This window comes from Aulonocara stuartgranti (assembly GCF_965226115.1).
Source record: "Aulonocara stuartgranti genome assembly, chromosome: 20".
Classification (NCBI taxonomy): domain Eukaryota; kingdom Metazoa; phylum Chordata; class Actinopteri; order Cichliformes; family Cichlidae; genus Aulonocara; species Aulonocara stuartgranti.
Window position 1 is genome coordinate 11815960 of NC_138956.1, and position 12769 is coordinate 11828728.

At 40.7% G+C, this 12769-nt stretch overlaps 1 long non-coding RNA gene across 30 annotated transcripts; it reads right to left on the reverse strand.

Moving 5' to 3' along the window:
- Positions 1-3444: 3444 nt before the first annotated feature.
- LOC309696690 lies at positions 3445-12130 on the reverse strand. 30 transcript variants are annotated; one of them, XR_014273612.1, is made up of 9 exons: positions 8771-12122; positions 8375-8454; positions 7567-7627; positions 6823-6947; positions 5888-6643; positions 4914-5039; positions 4554-4662; positions 4327-4448; positions 3445-4206 (listed from the first exon to the last, which is right to left on the reverse strand). It is a non-coding gene; the product is annotated as an uncharacterized lncRNA (long non-coding RNA). The 30 variants fall into 30 exon arrangements; XR_014273615.1 differs by having other exon boundaries at positions 7516-7627; XR_014273591.1 differs by lacking the exons at positions 6823-6947; positions 7567-7627 and having other exon boundaries at positions 8771-11337; positions 11874-12130.
- Between the last annotated feature and the right edge of the window lie 639 nt (positions 12131-12769).

The window sequence follows — 12769 nt, forward strand, 5'->3', positions numbered from 1 at the left end:
CAATTTCATGCTCCCAACTTTGTAGGAACAACTTGGGGATGGCTCCTTCCTGTTCTAGCATGGCTGTGCACGAGTGCACACAAGCAGGGTCCTTAAAGACATGGATGAGTGAGTTTGGTGTGGAAGAATCTGACTGGCCTGCACAGTCCTAAACTCAGCCCGAGAGAAAACCTTTGGGATGAATTAGAGCAGCGGCCCCAACCTTTTTTGCACCACGGACCGGTTTATGCCCGAGAATATTTTCACGGACCGGCCTTTAAGGTGTCACGGATAAATACAACAAAATAAAACTAGTACCGGTACAGAAAAAAAGAAGATTTATTCATAACACACGTGAAAAGACCCTTGAAAACCGAGTTAATGATAAAAACGATAACAAAATAACGCTGAAAACCGATAAAAACCCTGAAAACCATACATTTCACACCTGAGCCTCAACTCTCGCGGCCCGGTACCAAACAACTCACGGACTGGTACCAGTCCGAGGCCCGGGGGTTGGGGACCGCTGAATTAGAGCATACACTTCAAGGCCGGCCTTCTCATCCATCATCAGTGCCTGACCTCACAAATGTCCTTCTGGAGGAATTGTCAAAAATTCCCATAAGCACACTCCTAAACCTTATGGAAAGCCTTCCAATGAGAGTTGAAGCTGTTGTAGCTGCAAAGGGTTGGCCGACACCATATCAAACCCTATGGAATAAGACTGGGATCTCAGTTATATGTGTGTGAAGGCAAAAGGGGAAATACTTCTGGTAATATAGTGTATAATAATGTTTCCCACATACTGCCTGGGCAGCTGAAAATGGTCAAAACTAAAATGTGCTCCTTCTACTCAGAGATGAAAGAATGAGTAATGCAGTGCCTCCATGAGACTCACATATATGGTTTTGTATGAAATGACTTATCAGCTAGTTCAGGGGTGTCAATATGCCAGATCTGATCCAGTTCAGTGCACCCTGCTGCATGACTTTGCAATATGTATAACCTGCAGATGAGGTGAGCGCTGTTTGTTGTGTCAGGAGGATCATTACAGGAGGTCAAGGTCAAGGTAACTTTATTTATACCCACAGGCAAGGTAAATCTGCTTTACAGAAAAAATGATAGCATTTAGCATCCCTTCAAAAACACACATACCTAATAAAGATATAAACCTCCCTGTAGCACATATATAGTAATTTAATATTTCGAATCAAAAACAGTTCTTATTTAATTCAGTGAGAGCAACGGGGACAAAGCTATCTCGGAAATAGAAACCTCCGTCCTGAGGAAAGAAGCTGAAATTCACCCCTTAGCGGATGGGAACTATTTTTAAGGAATGATAAAGCCATCCTCTGTACCTGCTTGGAGTACAGGGAGGCTAAACAAGACTGTGGCTCACCTATCAGATGACTGGACCATCTCACTAACTGATTTAGAGAGTTTTTCTCTGTGACAGAGGTCTGACCAAACCATGCCACCAAACAAAAGGATAAAACAGACTCAATAAAAGAACGATAAAACAAAGTTAAAATTTTTTGGTCAATGTGGAAATGAGCACGTTTCCTAAGGCAATAAAGGTGCTGGTGACCCTTTTTACAAACTGATTTGCAATTTTGATCAAAGTTCAGTTTTTCATTGATTATGGTCCCAAGATATTTATATGACTGCACTTGCTCTATTTTCTGACCTTTAATTAAAGTGACTCCGTGCCCATTTTGTTGTTTCCTAAAATCAACAACCATATCTTTTGTTTTAGATATGTTCAGCTGGAGATAAGACTCCTCACACCACTGAACAAAGTCATCAATGACTGGACCGTGGTTAGTTTCACCCTCTTTCAGTAAGATGACAATAACAGAGTCATCTGCATATTTAATGATGGCCCTGTTTTCATATCTGCTCTGGCACATGTTTGTATAGAGAATGAATAATAAGGGAGATAAGACACACCCTTGAGGAGAACTTGTGGAGGAGAACACTGGGTCAGACAGAATCCCATTTATTCTCACTCTTTGTGACCTGTCAGTTAAAAAATCTAAAATCCAGCCCACCAGGTTTTTCCTGATTTCAAACTGTTCTAAAAGTCTTTTAATTAAAATATGGGGTTGTATTGTATTAAAAGCCGAAGAAAAATCGATGAAAAGAAGTTTTGCAAAAGTCCCTTTACTCTCTACATGTTTAAGAATCAGATTTAGTAAAGTCAAAAGAGTGTTCTCCACTCCTCTATTACAGGAGGCTTAGAATTAGAATTTGTGTCATGAAAATGGTTGTCTGAACTTTTAATTTCATCTGAGACAGAGATCTGACTCATCATTAGTTTCACAGACGTCTTACTTCCTTAATTTACCACAGTACAGTTTAATGACTGAATGTGGAGAAGCACACATATGGTTGAAATTGTAGACATAATCTTCTTGAGAAAAAATCCTCTCAGGATGACGTGTCATCATCTCAATAATCCTTATACTTTTCATATAGTACAACTATCAGGTCCAGTTTTTAACCTTGTTAATGTTAGTCTGCTTTGCAGGTCAGATGACTAAACAGAGGCTGATAAGATTAGGTCTTAAAGCTCTAGGTGTTTGTATTTACTCCATACTCAGCTGCGGGCAGAGAGGGTGACAGGCGAGGATGGCACTGAAGAGAAGATGCTCGGTTTCTGGAGTCTCCTGGTCCTGTCAGTATTAGTAGGATGCATCTGCTGTGTCTTCTCGTGGATGCTCACCTACCTTGACTCGTTCCAGCCTGGTATGGATTTCCCAACACTGTGGACAGTGGCCCACGTCAGAGACGTTTAATATTGATTACATATGTCTGAATTGCTAACCCTAGCTCAACAGACCACAATGCCCTGGACTGTCAGTATAGTTACATGCTGTGAACATAAGTACCTTTGATCACAGTTTGTGTTGTAAAAGAGAAGGAATATTGAAAAAAAGATCAACATTGTGATATTATTTCTTCCAAACTGACCAGAAACATGCTTGTCAGACTCTCACAGCAAAGGATCAGACTCACTGTGCATGACGGCTCAGGCCAATGATGTCTGTTAAGATTGTCAGTTGTTTAGTGCTTCTGTACAGTTAGGGTCACGTCTCTATTTCAGAATAATTAATATGCGGAAAACACTAAAAGTTGATTGTCTTCCAATATTCTAGCATAATTAAAAAACTTTGACTTTGTAAGTACATATTATTAGTCCTAATGCCAGTATGAGTCTTCATAACTCCTGCTTTGAAATACTGAACTTTGAAATTTACCTGATGAAAGATAGTTTACAGTGGCACTCTGTCAGGATCATTCTGACTATAAGATCACTGTATTAATCTGAATCCTTCTGAAATGTGCTGTGAATGAATGCTGATGCAACTCACTGTGGGAAAGCTGCTAATAAAATGAATCTGTGACACATGCAACACGTTCACAGAGGAAGAGGACTCAAAGGGAGGACACGCAGAGGCTGTGTTGAAGTCAGAAATCCAAATCTTTATTAAAAAAAAACAGGCGGCGGTTACAAACAGGAAGACAAGCAGTCCATCAAACAGTCTACAGGGTCAAACATTCAGAGAATTTAAACAGCAGTAAAAAATAACTGGACACTGAAAAACTTAAAGCAATGTGTGACGCAATAGAAGGAAGCAGTGTGTTACTGTGTTGTGTTGTTTGTTACGTTGTGATGTGTCATATCGTGTCGTGTTGTGTTATATGTAGTGCCGACGTAGGACAGTTTTTCCAATTTCATTGTACTACTGTACTATGTATGACTGTGCAATGACAATAAAGAGTTATCTTATCTTATCTTATCTTATATTCACTGAATTATCATCAATTACAAAAGAGAAAAATGACGATTTCTAAGGATTATTTTCTTAAATGCAGTTAGAGTGTGGCTGGTAAAGATGGAAACATACAGAATGTAAACTGTGTGAGTTTGGTGAACTTTGTTAGTAACAAATGAGGTAAAAAAAACAACCCCAAAACATACAAAACACAGAAAGAGGCTCTCAGTATTCATTAATAATTAGAAAGAAAAATTCTGGTCGTGGATTTTTACAGTCTTAGTTCCGCTCGCTGTCATCATTATAATCATCATGATAAATGGCGAGGTCCTGAGGTGGGTGGGGCTGTCTCTGTGATGTCACCATGAAGGAACAGCATCTGGCACGTGTTGGTGAAACATCCCAGTACACTGGTGTAGTTTCCTCTCCAGCTGTTTGACATGTGACACTTGAATAGTGTTAGGTCAGGTGACCACATGGTTTCTAAAGTAACTGACAGGAAGTAACCAGGCCGTCAGAAATGGATGGCATGTGTGTAGAGTTACTGGAGTTGGGTAACTCTACTTACCAAAAGCAGAAGCACACAGATGAAGGATCAGATGCTGAATGTTGCAGGAACATGCTCATGTGTGGTGGTCATTCAGTGCTGCTCCGGCAGGTTAGACAGTCCAAGACTGATATGCTGCCCATCTGAGAGTTTGAAAACACACATGGAAAGATTTATTTTGTGTTACAGTCAAAGTTGGATGTTCATTTTTGTCCTTTAAAAATGTTTGTGTATTTGAAAGCACTAACATTTAAGGATGACTTGGATTGTCTCCTTTAAAGGGGAGACAAGTGTATCCACTGATCTACGTCACTTTACCTGGATGATGACTCTTCTCCCCCTCACTCAGAAACACTCCTAATATAACCAAGCAAATAAATAATATTGAAGATTTACTTACATCATTACAAAAACATCAAAAACATCTCCCTTTGATTCTATTTCTCCATTCCTGCTGAACATCAGGCAACAAATATCTCAATAAATCACAGTAAAATGTAAAGCACATGTTTTCTCTGCTTTGTCTAACCTCTGCAGAGCCTCTGTCAAGAAAAACATAACTGTAAGCATAAAACAAATATACATTCATAACACGTCACTGGACAAACCTCGGTCAGTTGATTTCCTCTGTGCAGTGCAGATGAGCATCAGTCAGCAAGTGACTCTGCTGGTTCTTCTGAGGAAACACCACCGTCTCTCCACACCGTCACCATCTGTGAGCACAAACTGCTGCTCTGCCAGCATGTAGGAATCACATATCACACACACAGGGGTGAAGAAACATCAGAGCTCAACTTTGGATACTTTAGATCTAAACAGATCAAAGTAGCTCTTAGTTTCAACAATCAGTGAGCAGACAAACAATGATCCCACCCACTCCATGACATGTTGGTCAGTCACAGGAGCTCGTTCAGTGAGAGACTGAGATTACCGAAAAGCACCACTGAACGACACAGGAAATCATTCCTGCCTGTGGCCATCTCCCTGTACAACGCATCCACTTAACACACTGTTTGCTGCTACAACTACACATGTTTCTTTTCCAAATATTTATTTATAAGTGACTTATGTATGTATGTATGTATGTATGTATGTATATATATATATGTATATATTGTACTATTCTTAGTTAGCGTATTGTCTGTCTTGTCTTAATGTTGGTTTAAAATGGAGCACTGTAACAAAAAATAATTTCCCCCAGGGATCAATAAAGTATTCTGATTCTGATTCTGATACCAAACTGATTCTGTATGAATACAATATGGTATTTTCAATACAGGTGTCAAATTAATTTATTAAAACTAATACAGATATATGTATATTTTTTTTGATAAATTAGTTTGCTAAATTATAAGAATATATATATTTTTTCATTTAACAATTGCAACTAAAAGAAATTAAATATTGAACAAAAATATATTGTCACATTCTTTGCATGCTCAGCACGATGACAGACTTGAAGTTGCTACAGATTTTAAGAAGTGATAATTATAGGGAAGAAACTTCTCTTTTTCATCCGTTTAATCAAACATTTGATGCCTCAGCTGTCTCAGTCCTATAGCGTTCTGCAACTACAACTAACCTGAGGCTTGGATTTGGCTGCAGGTGCCCCTGTACATCCTTCTCAGCAGCACACATGTGGGTACCATTTAATCCCACTTCTTCCTGAGCTTTGCTTCATCACAAGACCAAAGGTGGCATCCCGTGTCACAGTCTTATCATCATCCAGAAGAAACATTTGAAGAAACATTTACGCGCCTCCTGGTTTTGTTTTCTGATCCTGCGAAAAGACTGAGGACAACAAAGCCCAGAGAACACGAGATACACAACATCCAACATTCAGACTCAACAGCCTCCATAAATGAAGAGCACCAGGTTGGTTCAGTTATAGTAGATATAAGCATACTTCACATTACTGGGTATGAATAATAATGAGGAGGCAAACTTTGACGATGCAGAGCATGATGTCCCATCATCAGACTGTAAACAAACATCCACCAGGCTTCTTTGTTGCCAAAATTGATGATTCTCCTATCAGGGATCAGTAGCGTGTATTAACCTGTGGTACAAGCAGCAGTCACTGAAATATTACTGTTTCAGATAAGAAATCTAGGACATAAAAGCCAGAGTGGGAGGGATCTCTGCAAACTGACTTAGGTCTGCAAGTGTGAAGCTCAACAAAAATCTGACTCTCCAGTCACAGACAAACAAAAACTCCAGCTGGGAGATAGAAAATGCTGTCTGGGTCCTGCTGGATGTTGCTGGTCAGAGTCCACACATTAGCAGAGTGCTTCTTGGTCCCACTGACCCATGTGGACAGCGACTGTGGAGAACTGTTCTGGAAAACAGAGAAGAGAATTAAAATAACAAAAAGTAGCAGCAGTTCAGATCTGATTTAATTTAATTTCCTTCACACAGCACATTCGTCCAGGCTGACAGGTAAACAGAATTAATCTCAGGTAACATGACTCATAGTAGAGATTCAGTAAGAAAGATTGCAGGCTCTAATATTATTACCACACAATCCAAGGACACACCAACAGCTCCGATTTGTAGAACTATTTAAACAAATGTCTTCTGAATATTCAATTCAGGTTCGCAGTGGGAGGGTGGGAGGTGTCGTGGAATTTTTTAAATAAAGTCTGCAACACAGAAAGAGCTGTGATCAAGCTATTTATTACTGCGCCAACACACATCAAACATCACAGTTCAGTCATGTCAGCGCTGCCACAGAAGTGGTGCTCCTACTCCTTTATGCATTCCAAGGAAGAGGGAGGAAGTTACAAACGGATCCTACCACACTTCAACGGATCAATGGTTATGCTGTTTTGTGGCCTTATCAGCACCCGTAAAGGGAGTTGTTTTCTCAAACTGCTGACGCTGAAGTAAGTTCATCTAGTTTTAGAAACTTTCACTGAACAGTAACAGTGTTACAACTAAGCATATGCATAAGCACTTAAATACTTTAAATGAGAATAACAGAAAATTTCTATTACAGAGGCTAGAGCCTGTCCCAGTAGTCATAGGTAGAGCACACCTGGACAGGTCACCAGTCTGTCAGAGGACTAACACAAAGACAGACACCAGAGTAACAAATCTATTTAAAATTAATGTAAGTTTGCTGCAGCTGTATGTATGAACATGTGTTTCTGTGCTCACAGTCCACCTCTCAGGAACCTGTAGTTCACTTTAAGTCTACTTTAAACAAACCTCACAAAAGGCTGATGTGGCTGGATCAGTAGTCTGATTTGAGTACGATACCTTTGGCCAGGGATTACTCTGGTGCATCGCTTCACTGCAGTGTTACGTATTTTCCCCACACCTGAATAAAAAAAATACTGATATATACAAATAACAGCTTCAGCTGATGCAGCCTGACTCAATCCTAAATGTTCAGCACACAGAGACACAGAGGTGCCGTTTAAAGTTTAGTGTTAACCTGAGTCACTGATCATTTGCAGTATTACAGAGTCTGGCAGTCTTTGCATGATGTCCACGTCACTGTAAGTTTCTAGCCGACTCTCAGGTGTGACAGGTGTGCCAGCAGGAAACAGTAATAATAACCTGCATCCTGAGGTTTGTCATGCAGGACTAAAGAAGCCAGGCTTTGTTCACACAGCTAGGATTGTATTTTACACTGACCCTGGGTCAGTATAAGTATCATACAGTTTAAACGAAGCACTGAAACTTGCACATATTTATTATAGATGCACTGAAGCTAATCGAGATATTTGCTGTCAATCTGTGGCTGCGATTATTATTATATATTATTATTATATTACTGGAAACTTTATTAACTAGTAACTTCATCAGTCATGACAGAAGCTAATATTTCTGTGCTAACATCGTTTAAACAGTAACAGCTTTCCTCCAATATAAGCTAACGTTTACACCGTAACTTTAAGCTAGCACCATAAAGACGGTAAAACACGTAATAATATCTACAAATGCATCTTAAAGCTGTTATATTAGCACTCGGTGTATTACTAACATAACCACATTAACATTACTGACACTCGCTGACTTTTAATAGTCATTCTATAAATGCTGTCTGTTTAAATGGTCTTACCTGTACACACTGCATATCCACCGGATTCCAGCCAGAGTGGATTCTGGAGTCTTCCCACGCTCCTGTTAGTGATCCTCCATCTGGATGGATGAGAACAACCTTCTGAACAATCTAGCAGGAAATGGCCCATATATATGGGACTGATTTGTGCTAATAACGCCCATTGTATGGACTGATAACAGCCGAAGCGGGTGAATAAAGTCACCCAGTAGCTAGCTGTGCCATTACCCAGCATACATCACTCCCTCCATAAATGCAATAAACGATACAAAAGTAATAGCCTATAATTAATTCCTCTGCTGTATCTGCTGTTTTTCAGGTAGTTGTTTACATTATATAATTTATTGTGTTCTGTATACCTCACTACAATGTGATTTGGAAAATGTCTAAATATACCGACAACAGGCACTTCCGCAGCAATCTCTTCAATCGGAGGACCCTTCACGCACAGGCCCCGACGGGAGGGGCCTGTGCGTCCATAAGTGAAGCAGAGGGATAGTGATGGGCAGATGAAGCCTCATGAAGCACTGAAGCTTTTCATCCAATTGGTTCACCTCAACGCGAAGCTTCTTGAAGCTTCATTTGCTCTAGCAGGACACCTACTGGACGTAAAAATATTAGTTGGCATGAATTTGAAGAGTGTGGCATTTTGCACACAGCCTGTAAATGTCAACAACAAAAGGAGTGTATAAAACATCTATATTGTAGTGATGGCAGCATACTGTGTATATTTATGCTGGCAGTATGGAAAATGATTATTTGCGGCAAAGTTCGAACCGCTTCCTGAACCAGTCACGTGGTACAGCCGGGCAGCGAGGCTTCGGACGTCATCATTTTCAGCTCCTCCCATAAATGAAGCAAGCCTCGATACGCATGGCGGCGGGGGGCGTGGCCCGCCTCCTGTGACATCAAGGTCCAAAGCCCTATTCGGCTTACAGGATGATGACATCACATATATTTAGAATCTTACAACAAATTTGGTCCTATGATGCTTTAATCCGTTGATCCGCAAAAGTCTATAAATAGGGGTGAAGAGCAATGACTTTTAGTTAATTAATTGCAGCATTTATGTTAGCAGAATTGAAACGTTCACCAAAGAGGTATTTTGAAACACCTGGATCCTTTTTGGAGTAGCTGTTTACAGATTCCAACATGTCTCAGAGGAAACAACCCTACAGATTTCTAAGGTAAGTTTTCTTTCTTTTTTTCTGTTTTTAGGTTGTTCACTGACAGAATAAGAATCACACAAGCTCACCTCTAGACAGCTGCCCTGCATGGTTTGAAGCAAAGTTTTCTTCTATTTGATCTCAAAAAGCTCCTAAAACAGTCAGTGATCACCGTTGACCTCCCTCGGCTTTTATTACCGCTAATCATTTATTTAAGCTCAGTTTTTAAAACCTTAGGATGTAACTACAACCCAGCCCATGCAGCAGTATATGAATGACTAACCTCGTATTGTGGATGGATTATCTCAGTTGTTCTCCTGGCTGAAGTTTGGTCCTTTTACAGCATCCTGCCATGCGATTACATTTGTTCCTGACCACCGAGAACGCTCACATTAACTTTTATCGAGTGGAAAAAAAGTTAGCTTGTTTATATTATGCTAACATAGCTGTGTCGCTAGCGGTCACGTAGCACATCATTATATACCAGCTAGCCCAACTTCAGTCACCCTACAAACGTCACTGCTGTTTAGTTTTCTGTCTTCATTTATGCTGGAAGTGATAGCAGAGTTGTACGTTTTAATTTGTTTCCAAAACCCCGCAGTCAGGACATGCTATATTGTATTTAGATAGAAGCTAGCGAGCTAACTCCCTGCTAACTTCTAACTCCGTTAAATGTCATAAATTCCGTTTTCATGGATGCCTGGATGTTAAACTCAATTGTTACACCTGGTAGAGCAGAACGCTGATCATTTTATTAAAGATGAAAGACTTTAGACAGTTTTTCAACTCTCAGTAATGCCATAGTGATCGTTTGATATATGGACCTGCAGCGGAGTTTAGACCCAGACACGGCTAGTGACGTCAGACTGAACAACCGGATAGTGATATGAATTAATTTAGAACTCACTGGAGAGAAAATGCCACGAGCAAATCAACAAAAAGCTGGGGATTGCACATGACTGGCGTCTTTGTTTGGTGATATCAGATACACGTTGCCGCCAGGATGGAAAACGATGAAAAGATAGCCCATTATCCAGGTTCTTGCCTTCACGATCATGAGATCTAACGTTGCAACCAACTACAAAACAAGTACGAACCATAGCTGAAGCTGTATCCTTTGTCTGGCCTACTGTCATGGCGGCGGGGGGCGTGGCCCGCCTCCTGTGACATCAAGGTCCAAAGCCCTATTCGGCTTACAGGATGATGACGTCACAGATATTTAGAATCTTACAACAAATTTGGTCCTATGATGCTTTAATCCGTTGATCCGCAAAAGTCTATAAATAGGGGTGAAGAGCAATGACTTTTAGTTAATTAATTGCAGCATTTATGTTAGCAGAATTGAAACGTTCACCAAAGAGGTATTTTGAAACACCTGGATCCTTTTTGGAGTAGCTGTTTACAGATTCCAACATGTCTCAGAGGAAACAACCCTACAGATTTCTAAGGTAAGTTTTCTTTCTTTTTTTCTGTTTTTAGGTTGTTCACTGACAGAATAAGAATCACACAAGCTCACCTCTAGACAGCTGCCCTGCATGGTTTGAAGCAAAGTTTTCTTCTATTTGATCTCAAAAAGCTCCTAAAACAGTCAGTGATCACCGTTGACCTCCCTCGGCTTTTATTACCGCTAATCATTTATTTAAGCTCAGTTTTTAAAACCTTAGGATGTAACTACAACCCAGCCCATGCAGCAGTATATGAATGACTAACCTCGTATTGTGGATGGATTATCTCAGTTGTTCTCCTGGCTGAAGTTTGGTCCTTTTACAGCATCCTGCCATGCGATTACATTTGTTCCTGACCACCGAGAACGCTCACATTAACTTTTATCGAGTGGAAAAAAAGTTAGCTTGTTTATATTATGCTAACATAGCTGTGTCGCTAGCGGTCACGTAGCACATCATTATATACCAGCTAGCCCAACTTCAGTCACCCTACAAACGTCACTGCTGTTTAGTTTTCTGTCTTCATTTATGCTGGAAGTGATAGCAGAGTTGTACGTTTTAATTTGTTTCCAAAACCCGCAGTCAGGACATGCTATATTGTATTTAGATAGAAGCTAGCGAGCTAACTCCCTGCTAACTTCTAACTCCGTTAAATGTCATAAATCCCGTTTTCATGGATGCCTGGATGTTAAACTCAATTGTTACACCTGGTAGAGCAGAACGCTGATCATTTTATTAAAGATGAAAGACTTTAGACAGTTTTTCAACTCTCAGTAATGCCACAGTGATCGTTTGATATATGGACCTGCAGCGGAGTTTAGACCCAGACACGGCTAGTGACGTCAGACTGAACAACCGGATAGTGATATGAATTAATTTAGAACTCACTGGAGAGAAAATGCCACGAGCAAATCAACAAAAAGCTGGGGATTGCACATGACTGGCGTCTTTGTTTGGTGATATCGGATACACGTTGCCTCCAGGATGGAAAACGATGAAAAGATAGCCCATTATCCAGGTTCTTGCCTTCACGATCATGAGATCTAACGTTGCAACCAACTACAAAACAAGTACGAACCATAGCTGAAGCTGTATCCTTTGTCTGGCCTACTGTCTTGGCGGGGGGCGTGGCCCGCCTCCTGTGACATCAAGGTCCAAAGCCCTATTCGGCTTACAGGATGATGACGTCACATATATTTAGAATCTTACAACAAATTTGGTCCTATGATGCTATGACATGGTTATATATTTACATGTAGATAATGTCCTCAAGTTCTGTATAACCACTTTGTCCTCTCTCTGTGTTTGTTTCTCGTTCGTTGTTGTGTGTGTTTGTGTGCATTTGTCTCTTTCAAACAGGTGCCGGTCCTCACCTCTGCAGTGCTGCCGTCTCCTGTAGCGCTGCATGGTTCTAAGCTAAGTTTCCTTTCCTTTTTCTGTTCTCTCAGATTTGTCCTCAGGTTTGAAGTGTCTGTGTTGTGCAGCTGGTCTGGTCTGTCTCTAGACAGTTCAGGCTTCACCCACTAGTTAAATGGTGGAGGCTCACAGCAACATACTCAACACACAAGTTTCTGAACTCTGCATGAGGGTTTCTCCGACGAAGTGAGGGCCGTGAGGCACAGCTCCCCGTCCCCCGGTGACCCTGCTAGGTCCACCTTCTTAGGGAAACCCTCTGCAGAGGAGCTGACAGAGCCAGGAACTTGTGAGTTGCGTGTGTCCACTCAGGCATCATTCATGCTTGTTCTGTAGGCAGTTCCTGTCAGAAGGAGGAGGCGCAGCAGGAG